At 41.1% G+C, this 15,609-nt stretch overlaps 1 long non-coding RNA gene across 1 annotated transcript in view; it reads left to right on the top strand.

Annotated features, from left to right (window-relative positions):
- Window positions 1-11,898, top strand: part of LOC137154125 (uncharacterized) — a 33,890-nt gene extending 21,992 nt beyond the window's left edge. The window contains exon 3 of the long non-coding RNA XR_010920086.1: window positions 11,698-11,898. This is a non-coding gene — a long non-coding RNA (uncharacterized lncRNA). The remainder of the gene's footprint in view (window positions 1-11,697) is intronic.
- The last annotated feature ends 3,711 nt before the right edge of the window (window positions 11,899-15,609 follow it).

The raw sequence follows: 15,609 nt of genomic DNA, 5'->3' as shown, positions 1-15,609 counted from the left end.
CTCAATTCCCCATCAGTAAAATAGGGGTAGCACTTCCCTACCTCACAGGAATGTTGTGAAGAAGAAATCCTTTAATGTTTGCGAGGTGTTTAAAGCTATAGTGATGAGGGCCCTATAAGTACTTAATAATCATGTTTATTACTGTGGTGCCTAATGACCAACCAAAACTGGGGCCCCATTCTGAAAGGCACTATACAAATATATACGGACATGGCCCATATCTTTATAATGAGATTAAACAATCAATCACCCCATTTACCTCAGCATGTATGCATATATACACACTTCTCACTGGTCTGAAAACTGAAGCTTCAGCCCATTTTTTGGTGGCTAATTTTTATGGCTCAGTTAATTTTTATTCTTGAAAATAGGGGTTCACAGTAGAAACCCCTACAGACCTGTGAGTTAGTGCTAGCAAGCTCACACTATTCCACTGAAGCAAGGTTGCCAATGCAAACCTTTTGCCTATTAAAGTTTATCCTGGGCTTGTATTGTTGGCATCACTTCAAATTGAACAGAAAATCCTCCAGTGGGAGGAGGACTCCCTCGCTTGTTTTTTTTTCTTTCTAGTGTGGGGTTTTTGATTACTGGGTTGCCAAAGGCTGACCTTAACCCCTCTGTTTACCCTTGAAGACAGGAAATCACAAAGATTGACGTCTGAATGACTGTACTGAAGAGGGGAGTGGAGAAAACATCTTAGTCTGCAAGGGTATCTTTAACTAGACATGCACGGTATTTCCTGAAGAACCATGTCTGAGGCCATTAGACACCAGCTGAATAGAGTGGTGATTGCCACCACCCAGAAGTGCACTAGACGCCTCACGAGAAAGATCTTGGCATAGATCCTGCTCCAAAGAGCCTACTGTCTAATTTCAGACATGATGCACCAACTGAGAGAAACAAACAGTACAGATGTGGGGTGAGGAAGGAGGAGTGTCAAAGTCGTAAGAACACACGATTACTCACTGTGGTATGAGCACATCCTGATGGCTCCATTAAGGTTAACTTTCTTTTTAAGAGCAAGTTATTTCACTCCATGTACAAGTGGGTTATAGTTAGAGACCTGGTTCTTCAGTGCTGTCTAAAGAGGGCAGAGGTTTCCCTGGAGGGTCTCCAGCCTAATAGGCACAATGCAAAATCTTTAATGCTGACTTCTCAGGAATTCCCATGTGTGCCCTATCCTGGAATAAAATGGTCCCATTTACTTATTGATTTTTATGGTGGTTGAGTCTTGACCTTTGACTCCTTAGGACTGGAGAAACTGGATCTGGGGCAATTCCAGAACATAGGGTCCAATTCTGCCCTTGGGAGCAAGCCTGTGCCTCTCTTTAGAGGAGGCAACTCCCCTGAAGTCAGGGCAGCTGCCCCAGCTGCACCAGGACTGAATTCAGCCCATAGACTTTACTACATATATGCCCTACCTCATGAGGGTGTTGTGAGGATAAAAAGATTAAAGACTGCGAGGTGCTCAATGCTAGGTTGATGGAGGCCCTGCAAGTATCTGAGTACTTTTCAGAGTACCATAAAAGGGGTTTTACTTGCCAGCAAGCTAACCCTTAGAAGTGAGAGGAGGCAGTATAAATAAAGTGCCCATGTCATTATAGGCTTTCTTTATCATTTAGATCCCAGTTTTGCTAACCCCAGTGGAGCTCTAGGATTGACAAGCAACCAGCTGCTACCAATGTTCTAAGCACTGCGTTGGTTAGTCTTGCTTTGCACAGGATTAGATGGCACCAGCTGTGATCAGAGGCCTCTCCAAGTGCAGCTGCCAATGTTACTAAAACCACTGGAGCTGAACTAATGTTAACAACTGTGGGGAACTTTTGCAAAATGTCCCTCCTGCAGCCAGGGCCAAAGCACTCCAATGTAGAAGTCCGAGCTTCTTCCTGTGTGCTTTCCTTCTGGAAAGTTGAGAGAAGAGATGCGCTGAAGGAATCACATAGGTACCATAGCATCCAAAACCTCAGTGATTTCAGTATTGCTGTTTGGCACAGGAATGTAAAATGTGGGAGAGACTTGTATCTTGTTTGCATGTAGGTATCTCCAACCTGTACTGTGCTAGGATAATCCAGCTTTTAACATGGAGATAAGAGTATCTGTTCACTCAGACTCATCTCTCCTGTTCTGGGAGGGAAAAGGTCCCAACAGAGAATGGGAGCTATTTTACTCTTTAAACAAGGAAGCCAAGTAACGTTTTATGGGCAGGGCTAAATTCACACTGCCTTTTACTGCCTCTTATAGCACGTATAAGAGATGCTTTTTGATTTTTGCATTGTAGAAGCCAGACTGGATATAAGGGGAAAAATGGAAACTAACTTTCAGGTAGCAGAGTTTGAAGAATTCACTCTAAGGATTATCAACCCCTCCAGGGGTGTATTTCCATTAATTTGTGATCTGTGGGCTTGTCTGCATGCAGATTTACACTGGTTTAACTTAAGGTGTGATTTTTTTTTTTTTTTTTTAAACAGAGGGAGTTGCATCAGTGCAAAAGACTATATAGGCACTCTCTTATTTTGGTTTAATCCAGGCTTATTTCAGTGTGAAATAAATCGACTAGGAACAGGTTTAAACTAAACTGAAATGTGTCCACAGAGGACTTTAAATAAACTGGCTTATTTAAACTGGTGCAAATATACGTATGCAGACAAAGTTGTAAGTCCATGTGTTGATAGTGCATTAGATCAAGTTACCTTAGGTTATGTCCTAGGGTATTCTCCATGATGTTCAGAAACATATTTTTAAAATGCTCTATGAAGCTTGAGATGCAATAAATGTGGGAGAACACTGAACAGTAGTACCTCTAGCTGAGGATGGAGGTTAAAAACTGAAGCTCAGAGTCCTCATTCTATGGCGTGGCTGCTCTCCAGTTCCTGACCTGTTTTGTGCAGTGCCATGGTTAATAATGCCGATGCCTTGGGAGCCTGCCTGTCTTTAAAGTGGCAGCAGCTTCCATTTCTTATATTCTGATAACTGAGAAAAGCTCGCAGCACTCTGAGCCCTAGATACTGTGTAGCGGGTGTCCTGTAAAATGTATACAATAAACAGGTACTTCCGTGCCTGAAGTCACCACTATATTTTCACTCCTTAGAATTCTGTTAATTCCTTTGAGATTTGCCAGCTGTACTTGTTTTTATGTGTATTTATAGTATTATGTGCGTGTGTGTGTGTGTATATACATAATCTGTATTTATTTGTACATGTTGTATCTACATTACTGTATGACATACAGCCCAATCCATGTGTAGTAGATGTGATGATTACAAAGTGGAAACACAAACATTCCCAGTTTGAAACACATTCAATGTCCATGAGCCTTCGATTACTTTCTTAGTGATCTGGAAAGGAAAAGGAGTGCGCAGGGTGGGGCGGGGGTGATCAAGTGCCAAGAGACTACAGTTATTGAACCCAGAAAAGTATTACAAGAGGGGTTCAGAGATCCCACAAGCTGTGGGAGCTTTCCTGAAGTTAAACAAATATCCCCAACTCTTCTAGATGTAGGATCAGTGGAATAGTCATGGTGTTAGAAGGCCAGCTCCTAGGGCTTGATTGCAAAAACAATCAATCAATGAGAACACAAACAAAATTGTTGTGCAAGACCTTGAGCAAGGCTCTGAATTTTAACACGTATTCTTGCTCACGCCAAACCTCTCCTCCCACACACAAACAGGCATAGGCACAAACGCACATCCACACACCCGCCAACGCTCACAGCCATCCACCCACCCACACGCACGGCTGTCACGTTTGTTCCACTTCTTGCTTGAAGCAGCCCTGGATTTGAGAAATGACTGACTATCAGGAGTACGCATGAATCAGATATAACCCGTGTGCAGGGTTTAGATAGCATTTGTTTGGATAGTTGTTACCAGTTGAACACTTAAAGAAATGCTGGAATAAACAGGAATATTTTAACTTTAACTACTTACGGCTATCCCGTTAAAAACCAAGGGTAATAGGAATGAAATGGGAAAGTGGGCAATTTCTGGATGCTTCTACAATGCATTTATATTCCAGTAAAATACTGAAAAGAATTTAAGCTCCGCACAGAGGAAATTTTCACTCTCAAGCTCTGATTATTCCACTAGATTTTTATTCTTCTTTCACTTTTCAGTAGAATTATTATTCGACTTTTTCACAGAAGCTTGGGGGCTCATTCTCAGTGCCATGGAGATGCATCAAATGCTCTGAAAATATTTGAGATCGGATTTGTACTGCCACAGAAAATCATTTTTTCTCCCTAATATGCATATCCTGCATAGGCGACTGATTGCTTTTAGCTATAGATTTCAAAGGGCCTTATCCAACTCTCATTGAAACTCATGGAAAGACTCCCAAGGTTTCAATGGGAAGTTGGATTAAGCCCAATCATATTTTTCAGGTGAGCAAACCATACAACTACTTTTGCTTGTATTAGGTCTGCCGAAGGAGCATGGGATCAGGCCCAGTGAATGTGATGTAAAGGTAACCTAACAAAGTGTAGAATGCATCCGTTCCTATCCCCACCTTCCCGCCTCCCAAACAAGTAAGAAAATAAGGAGACAGGACTATTTGTTACAAAAATATGTACTTCCTCAGCAAAGCATCCAGCGCAGCGTTATCCTCATCATGACCCTTAATTGGAAACTTGTCGTGATGATACCGACGCCTCTCATCTGTCAGTCTATCGTACATGTTAGTAATGTGGCGATCAGACTAGCATCTCGATGCCAATGTAATCATTGCCTCTGTTTTTCAGTGTAAAGATTGGTCACTCTGAAGAGTCAGCAACGGAATGAGTTTCTGTAGATTCTACCAGAGGCAAATTATATGATGGAAATTCATGCCTCACTACTACAAGATGTTTAAAATAATAATCAGCCCACTCCACCCAGACAGAATCTTTGCTGTGACGCACCGTGCAGTACCCTGCTGCGCAGAAAAAAGCCTTGCTTTTTAAGGGTTGGTGTGTCTGCAGCTAACAGTATTACCCCTTTCACCTGCTAGCACTAAGACTTGCATTTAATTTCACATACCTGTTCAAAGTGTTAAAATAAGATGACATTGTCCAAATAAACAGCCACCTCCCAAAGGCTCTCTACTCTTGTGTATGTTTATGCTCTGCTTGGTAATCGGAGAGCAATGTGCATCATTCTCCCTGTGCGCTGAGACCGTTCAGCTGTTGCCATACATGATGATGATGGGAGCAATTACACAAATGGGAATACAAAGCTGATTGAGACTTAGCCACAGAGACTAGGAAGCTTGGAACCTAGTAGCAGGACTCTGCTTTCAGTTACAGCAGTAAAAGTCCACTAAACAAAAAGGAGTTATTCTAGATTTAAACTTGTGTAAGTGAAAGGAGAATCTGGCCTTACGTGTCCCTTCTCCACTGGTATGTCTGAAGCACAGAATCTCACGTCTGATCTCGCTTGCAGAGCAACTAATGGGAGTTTGTTCCATTGACTTTGGTGAGAGCAGGAGTAGGCCCTAGAACTGCAAGACTTTCAAGTCTCTCTTTTGTGGTGGTGGTTGTTACCGATTCTTGTAATATTTCATATCCTAGGCATGACTCACAATAATCTTTTGATAACCCTGGCTAGCTCCTTTTTATTTTTAACTTTTAAGATGCATCCCCACAGTGTAGAAATAGAAATTCCTCATACATTTGGTACTTGCCAACAATAGGTGTAAACTCCTTGTGAAAGATATTTTAAAACATGTACTTAATTGTTCTTAACTATACATACGTATATAAGTCTGAGCACCAATGCACTGATGGTTATGGAGGCAGCCGGGACATCTTCCAAACGTTCAAGAAGGGGTGCTCACTGCCCAAAATATATGTAATCAAAGAACAGTTAGTTAGGCATACACAGGTTCTGGGAAGGAAAACAACAAAATTGGATCTTGTGATGCACGTCATCTATATTTGCATCTGAATAAAGACATAAAGATATTTGATGGAATACTGAATCAGGGACATGTTGCAAACCCATGCTCTCCATCACAAAGGCAGCTCAACAAATTATCCGTGTCTGCAGACAGATCATAGATACAATCAGAATATCACATATGCAGCCATGGATATCCCTGTTCATGGGGAATCAGTGCACATCTCGGGTCCTATCATGAATGGCATTCAATGGATTACCCAAGTGAAGGCAGGTGATAACAAGTGACAGAAAATCTGTCAGAGGATAGCAGGAAGGATGGTCTTGTTGTGGGACAGACCTACGTACCAGAGTTCCTCGGCAAGTGTGGGTAACTTCTACGAGGCCTGAGCCTGAAGTGCTAAGTTCCCTCTATGGACACTTTGACTTAAAACCATTTAAGTCGATAACAATGGCTTGTTGCTTCATTGAAGTGGGCTTTTAATCATTTGGTGCTTCCATTTCACCAGCTGCAAAATGAGGATGATACCTAGGGGGTTAAGAGGCAGTATGTTAACCATTGTAAAGAACTTGGGGATTCTTTGATGGAAAGTGCCTATAAGCATTATTATGACTTTTATTTCTGAAGGATGGCAGTATTCCTGGTATATTTTCCTGTGGTTTCTAGAGCATGAATAATACTTCTAACTGGCAGTAATTGCTCTTATTTTGAATAAATCAATAATTAGTTTATGGCGAAGGTTACCAGGAATGTTCTGATCACACTATGGTTCGCAGGCATGCAAGGTCACCCGAACAGCTCTCGATACAAATCAAATGTATGCAAAACAGCCCACATGTATGCTCTAGTCTACTGGGTTTAGATCAGAGACCGATCAGATGACTCATAGAAATACATGGAAACAGATCAAAGAAGCAGCACAGGAGTGTTTGCATTAGGCAGGGAGTGGGGTTTTTGACAACCATTCTGAGCATGAGTCAGAGTGTAGGCTTGCGTGGGCGGATGTGTGGGTGGGTGCATCTGTGGGTGTCGGAGTGAGACAGACGCAGATAGATGGCTACAATTAAGTAGTTAGTGAAATGACTGTAATAGTAAAATGAATTTAAAGGCACAGATTTCGAATGGAGCACTTTAAAATAGCTCATTTTCAACTGATTTGAAGGCAGTAGACATTTCCAAGTTGAAATTCTACTTAAGGGTGTCAGTTACCAATTGTTATACATGAGGTTACCCCATGTGCTTCTTACTTGAAACTGGCTAGGAATCACTTAAACTAAACTCTGCCTTAATATGCCTGCTAGAGAGGGGCACTGCTTAGCAATGAGACGAGATCACTTGGAGATCTCCTCACGTGTGTGCATACACACGTTGGCTGTTTCTGGGTAAAGAGCATCACCCGGTTTTAAATTGCCAAGCTTTCTGAGCACTGAATGGGATGGTCAGTCCCAGAAGGGGTTAAAGTTCCCCTCCAATGTTATCCTGGGTTCAAAAGATGGAGAGAGATAGAGGGTCCTGCATGCTTCTCCTTTTAATTTTCTTGTTGCATGGTATTTTCTGTATCCAAGTTCCTCTAATGGCACCTTTGGGAAGTGTAGCTACTTTTGTTTGCTACTATTTTTAGAAATCGCTACTTCACACTTGGTCAAACAGAGTTTTCTGGTCCTCGGATAATTGGATAAAACTAGCTGATCTAGTCCGCATTGAGCAAAATGGGAATGTTGTGGCCATAAACCTGTCCAACTAGCCAGTCTCCCTGAATGACCTATGCAGGAGATGAGCAGTATTAGATTCCTGCTTTGGATTGACATCATCTTTTCTCTTTGACAAAGACATTCATAACAACTAGAGGCCACATGTTAACTTCAGCTATGGAGAAGCAACACCAGCTGATCTCTGTATGCTTCGAGCATGCAAATCTGAAGGCAGAATTTACTTCTTCCACGCTGACCTCTTAATAAGGAGGCTGGTCTAGGCTAAAGTGCCTTGCTCATTCTGATTTCATCACTGTAGTTGCATAAGATCTTACTGACTGCACTTTGATGCTTAATTTTGTTTAAATGTAGCAGTGGAGCTGATGTAATTAGTAACATCACATTTTATTTTATTTTATTTTATTTAAATTCACTTTTATTGATCGGGGGGAAAAATCATCCCCCTAACAGTTCGTTCTGAAATATTGTGGGGGTGGTGGAGAAAAACTTTCTGCTAAAGTCCTCACTTTTCTTATCTGATTTTCATAATGATTCATATTATATTATCTATGTATCTGATAGTCTAGGGTTCTTCCTGATCATCTGCTGTTGGAGCTAGGTAGATTCTGCCTATGGCTTTGCGTCAACAGGCTTTGCATGGGCATCAAACCAGCTCCTAGGAGATTTGTGGATAAATCTTTTAGGAAATCAGAGAACCAAATTAATGACATCCTGGCAAATTTCAACAAGTGGTTCCAGCAAAGTACCCCTCCTTTCCCAGTTCATGATACCCACTGTTGAACACATGAAGTATGCTGGAAGAAGGGAATGGTGAGATGTGAGAGAATCTTTCATTTGAAGGAAGGCCACACCATGTGGCAGTGGCAAACAAAATTTCCCTTAAGTGCACTTGCTGGACATATGGTTTTTATGCTTCTGTTCTTGAAAAATACTCTGGAGTGTTCTGATACACACACTCAACACCATGCTGTGCTATTTTCAAGTGGGGAGGTGGGGAAGGACCTTGGAGAGAAGTCCATGGTTATCAGATATTTTTTAAATATCTGACACTTGGCAAATTCCAATTTTAAAACCCCCCACTGTTCTTCAGTAGTAATATTATAAGCACCATAGGCGAATTACCAGCCTCCAGAGAGGGAGCGAGCGCCTTCAGGCAAGACAATCAACTCTGCCTTCCCTTCAATTTACTGTTGGAATTTTAACAAAGGGCTTCCATTAATCCATACCAACACGTCACTTGGCAAAACATCCCCTAGTTTGTCCTGCTCAGAGGCACACCTTGATATTTTCCTGCCTTTAAGCAAGAGGCTACTTTGAAGGGGAAGGATTTTCTAATGTATTATTTTTCTTAGAGAAGTTCTATCCAAAAAGGGGAGAGTTGGATTATTCCAGATGTGACTTAACAAAGACAGCATGCTTTTACAAACAGAAAGATGTTTGTTCTGAAAATAGCTTGTAGCAGCATGTATGTGACTTTTTAAAAAGAAATTAATGTTTACAAAGTGTAAATGCTTCTAAATGTCTCCAATATAGTACACTCTACCCACTTCATTACAACAAACATGTGCAATACTTCCCTCTACTGAAGAAGATCAGAAGTGTTCAAGTGTGTCACAGGCACAAGTGACATGTTCGTGGCTGCTAATGAAGTTTATCCTTTTAGCCCAAATTAAAGCAAACCTGTGGTTTTTGAATCAGGAGAATCTGACTTCTATTCTTGTTGTCTCCAGGAAGGTCTCTGGGAGCAGCTGGTTTTTATTTCTGCGATATGCTTTGGAGAAATCTTGGTGTTTACAGTCATTGCTTGTTGATTATCACTGACATATTTTTTTAATAGACATTTATAAAGTGGTGACAAGATTTTTAGATGCGTGTTCACATTTCATCTCTGTTTCTCTTTTGGATATGATTACAGTGTATTGAAGCACAAAGTTTAGTTTACTATTTTTGATTGTCATGCAGTCAGATATGCTCTTCTCCCCAACTCTCAGACCTGTAATTTAGCTACGTGACACTTGGCTCCATTTTAATTATAATGATCGCTCAATCTGGAAAGCTATTTAAAGTGCGATGAAGGCTGTGTGTTTCCAGCCCTTTTTCTCTCATGATTTCTCTGTGGAAAGCTCTGTGCATAGGGCTTTGGCCAAACTGAAATCCAGTCATCTCTTAGGGCTGTTAATAGCAGTAAATTCTCATGACAGGCTTTGAATTATTCTTGAAAGGTGTTCGGGATTTGTGTATCTCATCATTGTGGCATCACAGATCACAGAAAATCCTGCTGTAGTGTTTTAGTCAAGCAAAGGGTAAGTCTTCACTGCAAAATTTACCCAGGTCTGGGCACTCGGATGAGCCAAATCCAGGTGTGACCTTCTATGCTGCTAGACAACACTCAAGTCACACCCACGTAGACACGCCCACACTGGCACTGCAGGCTCAGATTAGATGCTAGGAGTGACACATCCCGTGGTTCTAAGCATTGCATTAGATAAAAGGGTCAGGAACCCAGCCCACAGAGGAGAGTGGGAAGGCATTGGAAGACTATCAGCATTTGAGTTCTGTAAACTAAAGCCTGCACACTGCTAAGTAGATTGGTAAGAGCCCATGTTAAAGTGAAATCTCTTACCTATGCGGTGTATGCCTGTGGGGTTAAACAAGCCTGGTTTCAAAGCACACAGAAACCTGGGTAAAAGAGTTTTCTGTTTGAACAGTAGGGGAGTTAGGGCTGAAAACCAGGTAAAAAGCCTGGATAACTCTGCAGTGAAGACATACCCAAGATTTCTATAGATTAGTACCTGAGTAAGGACCACACGATAGAACCCCAGGTTTTTAATGACTAGAGTATTCTGGTTTGTATCTTTATATAAAATCAGCGTTTGTTTTTATTGTTTTTCTAATTCAAGAAAGCGTATTTATTTCTGAAAGATTGAAAGGATGAAATTGCTGCTGTACGACTCCCCCTCCAACAGTCGCTGAAGTCTCGCTAATTTTGCTCCTCTACGGTGATACTCAGTCATAACCACCCACGTCCATTTGCTCTCAGCCAGTCCTACTCACAGCCCTCGCCCTGCTTGGTCACACTGAGTCATCCTCCTTCCTGAGTGCTGCTGCTCACTTTTTAAAAGGACTCTCGTGGTGTATTTCAGAATTAAAAAAATATTTTTCTCACTGTTTCTGTTAATCACCCTGGACATTTGAAATGTACGATTTTTGTCTGGATTGCTGCACAATCAGAGGGAATCTTTAATGGCTTCTGACTGCCATGGGCTCCTTGTAACCATAAATCCAAGCCATAGCAGGATCAATTCATCTTTATAAGGGAGATGGTTGTTTAGTGTACTTTTAGTGGTCTTTATTAAACCTAAACTTCCATGGCAAGCATTTTTGACTAAATGTTCCATTGAGCAGTGATGTCAACCAGCTGGCTACCAGTCGCCACCTTAGAGGTGGCTGCATTTCAACATTGCATGGCCTGTAAGTAATTCAAATGCTTTTGGATCTTTCAGGATGAAAGACATTATACACTCTTTTTATTTAAAAAAAAAACCTGTAACTGTGCCCCACTCCCTGTCATTGGATGGAATCAGAATTTCACTACTGTGTCATAAAACCCCATTCTGCTAACAGCTCATAGAAATCCGAGAGTTTCTGGAGCAGAAGAAAATGAGTTTGTTTTGTTGTCATCATATGGCTATGAGCCTACCACCACAAGTAGCTTACTGATAGCCAAGAAGTTCCCAGGTAGTCCCTGATTTGTTGGAATTAGAGCTGTTTGGAAAATTTTCACTGAAACAGTTTTCCACTGGAAAATGCTGTTTTGACTAACCTCAATGTTTTGTGAAATCAGTTTGATTCTGATTAAATTCCCGGGGAGAGGAAATTTGAAACACGAAAAAAGTGTTTCCAATTTTGGGGGAAAAAAAAATTCATTTTGGCGATTTGCTTTCAGAATTTCGAATGTTGTTTCAAATTTGATTTTATTTCATTTGAATATTTGTACATATTTCATGGCCTGTCGGTAGCAGCAATATGCATTATATTACATACTACTAGTAGTAATCTCATAATAGGACAATATTAATAGTTGAAATATTTGATTTTTGTTTTATTTTTACAGTCATCAAGGGCAGTGGCTACTTAATGATTGAAACATCTCATCTTTTCCTGATCAACGTCTCCTATTTTGTGTTTCCTCTGCACTGTCTGGCTAAATGCTCAAAGAAAGCCACAAAGCCACACCTTGTGCAGGCTGTGCATGTGAGGGAGGAATAATAGCACATGTAAGATTCCTCTCCCTTCTGTGTTTCTGGAGAGAGATGGTGCATGGGCACATTTCTCAGGTACAGTAGTGCCACCTGTTTTTTGGGGTGTAAACTGTAAATTTAACCTGTAAATTAACCTCTAATGAGGGTAGGATGGGGCGGGGGTCAACATAGGGAAATCAATATGTTTGTAACGTTTGTAATTCAACAGGAACGCTGACATGAACAAGGAAAAAAGTGCTGTGATTAATACAGCTTGCAAATCTGGGAGGCCAAGACATCCCTTTCATACAGTGTGGTGATAAATACCTCGTGCAATCCTGATTTAGCATGTGCTGAATTGAAGCATGTGAGTAGTGCCACTGAAGTTGTTCAAGGGCCTGCTTGTGCTCTGAGTTAAGCACATGAGTCAGTTCTTTGCATCTCTGGCCTAGGAAATATGGGAGGCAGCTTGTTTTCTAGACCACACTCGGAATGTTTGATTAGTTCAGTTTCTTAAATTCCTAGCAGTTCACTTCCTGCTTCAGAGAGAGAGAAGCAGTGACACTCGCATATTACTAAGACCATGACAGTAATACAGGATTTATTCCAAGTCATTGTTTTAAATGTTTACAAAAATGTGTCTCGTTTCTGTTAATGTTTTCTGATAGGGTATATAACCATCCTTTTGGGGGGGGGAATCGAATGATCCGTTAAACAATTTTTAATTAAGCAGCGAGGGCCAAATTTTGGCACTTAGTGGTTTTGTTCGGCAAAGGAGACACACGTTCATTCTGAGAAAGCAGTGTTCTTGTACACCTGCATTCTGGCCTCTCTGCAAGAGAGACGGGGAGCTAGCACGAGGGAAAACCCCCCCCCCCCCCCCCCCCCCGTTCTCCCCAGTTGCACTGGTTTCATCTATACGTAGGAATTGCCAGGCCACATCAGAGCCATAGCCAATCTAGTTCAGTATCCTGACTGTGACAGTTATCAGCTCCCTGGCCTCACCAGCCTCCACACACACCCCTCCTGCTCCAAGTTTTCAAGGGTGGTGGCAGATGGCCTACACTACCTCAGTGCTTCTGCTGCCCCCTTCTGTCTCCTACACCCACTTTCCCTGCTTTGTCTCCCTCTATTAGCATAAGTAGAGAGGAGCATCTGGCTCTACACAATGCATAAATTGGGTAATGTCTCTGATGTTTGACATTTTTATTGAGAACAGTAACATGAAAATACAGGGTAAATGACCAATTCAGTGCTGATCTGCTTTTCAGCTGAACATTAGCATCAGTTCAGTGCCCATTAAAACACAATTGAATAAGAGAGCCTTTATAACTGATGCCACTGTTTATTTCCCCCTCATTTTCCCTTCCTTCCAATTAACTCTGCTTTCGCTTTTAAGAGAAGGGTCCAGAAATGTAGGGCTACTTTTTCATTTCACAAGGCTCAGCCCTCTAGGACATATCCTCGTTAATAGGGCTATGACAATTTTCACTAGATGAGGATCTGCCCTCTACCAAAGCAAAATTCCCCTTGAGTCAATGGGAGCTCTGGATTTGCTCCCTACATAGTATTTCAAGAGCGATGTTTGGTTTAAATTTTAAATCTTTATTTCTCCCCTTAGTTTAACATTGTAGTGCATGCTTAAAGGAGTAACTAGCTGCTTCTTTGGAGCAAAAAGGGCAGAGGGCTGGACAGTAGGAGAGGTTTAGTTGTTAATTCATAGCTCCTGCCATATGCTAGACACTATATAGAACATGCACAGAGACATATGCCCAGCCCAGCCCAGCCCAACCTATGATCTAAAAGTTAACATGATACAACAAGTGAGAGCTACAAACAATAGGTGGTGAAATAGAAAGATGGGTGGATGAGGGATACTAATATAAGGACATGCAATTATTTGGTAATTATGCACACATTTTGTTCTGTGGTGGCTGAAACTCAAAATTTCTGTTTCACTGGAAGCTTTGACACTGAAATTTTGTTTTGGTCAAAAGCAATTTTTTTTAAAATTTCCCAAGAAACAAAATTCTAAAATACTTTATTTTGGGTTGAGCGGAATGTTTCGTTGAGATTTAAATAAAAATGTTTTGTTCTGATTTTTACTTTTATATAATGGGAAACTAAATGTTGCTTTGAAATTAAAAATCAAAACATTTCCTCTGATTTTTAAACACTCCATTTGGACATCTAAATGTGCTTACAAAATGCAATTTCTTCAATCAACACTTCCTGTGAGATACTTAAATATGGACAAATAGGTATTTTCTGATGGAAAAATGTTCATTGGAATTCTTTTTACCAACTCTAATCTTGTTCCACAATATGTAAGAGGAGGTGTTTTTAGCCCATTAAAAACCCCTTCTAGGGCAAAGTTGTTCTCTTGCCTACACCCTCATCTTTCTATACCATTCACCCACTCACTTATGCACCATCCAACAACTGTCTTCACTCTACATGGCAACCCCTCTTCTGAGCACTTTACATCGGCTCTAGACAAACAACCCCTTTTCCTCAGTACAAATCCTCCACATTGCTCTTCTAACGTTAAAGGCTTTCTGAGCAGGAAACGTGTCTGTGTAACCTCTCTGTTTCCACAAAGTGTAATTAATTCTTATTATATTTTCATTTCTCCTTCCCCATGCCTATCACAGAAGCTTACTATCTTTCTTCTTCCCTACTTCTGTTAGCAGCTCTTGGTTGTTTCATCATTTTTTGTAATAGTGGACAGAATCCTTATTATTGACTTTTTTCCCAGTAACACTTAGATGTGGCACCCAGTTACAAGCCCAGGTCTGAATATCCCCAGACTTTGAGGATATTTGGATTCATGGATATTTAAGCGTTTCACAGGAACTGTTGCTTGATGAAGTCCAATTTTTAAAAAATTGGAGCAAGCACTTACCTGATGTCCCAATGAAGTATTTCAATATTATCAGAGGAGATGTTTTGATTTTTAGTTTCAAAGCAAGATTTCATTTAGCATTTTGTATATGCTGTCTCTTAAAGTAAAAATCAGAACAAATCTTTTTGATTTTGTCTAAACCAAATTTTATACCCATCTCCAGCTAGCGGTGTTGGTGCAGTGTATCATTCTGTTTTATTCAATTATTGCCAACACTTATTAGCTTTTGGCACCACAGGGTACAAATCTTTTCCGCATAGTAATGAGCTCAGAATTTGTAGCTAATATGGTGGACTTCTCTCGGGGGGGGGGAGGGGGAGATAGCAAAAGATATTGAGAATGAATATTTATAGAGTCTGTGTGTCGGTACAAATCCTTCCTTGTCTGGCACAGTGAAAAGGAGCAGCGATGATCTAAATGAATTGTTGGTTACAGTCCTACTGACTAGGGCCCTGATTAAGCCCAGTCCTTAAGCATGTGCCCAATACCCTGTAACGTAGACAAAAACTAAGGGCTAGTCTACAATTAAACTTCCAGCGGCACAGCTGTATTGGTATGTAAGTGCTTGTGTAGCCACATTATGTCGATGGGAGCGAGCTTTCCTGCTGACATCATAAAGCCACCTAAATGAGCAGCGGTAGCTGTTTCAGTTGGAGACGCTCTCCCATGGACATAACTCTGTCCACACAAGTGCTTATGCTGGCAAAACTTATGTTGCGCGGGGAGTGTTTTTTTTCCACACTCCGGTGCAACAAAAGTTTTGCAGGCATAAGTGCTAGTGTAGACAGGGCCTTAGGGCATGTCTATATTGGAATCAGGAGGCGTAATTGTAGCGTGTGTAGGCACCTGAGCTACCTTTGACCTAGCTAGATCAAAGCAA

Source organism: Emydura macquarii, unplaced genomic scaffold (genome assembly GCF_026122565.2).
Source record: "Emydura macquarii macquarii isolate MOO-44397 ecotype Brisbane River unplaced genomic scaffold, CSIRO-AGI_Emac_v2 contig_1253, whole genome shotgun sequence".
Taxonomy (NCBI): domain Eukaryota; kingdom Metazoa; phylum Chordata; order Testudines; family Chelidae; genus Emydura; species Emydura macquarii.
This window is presented reverse-complemented; position numbering and strand designations above follow the sequence as displayed.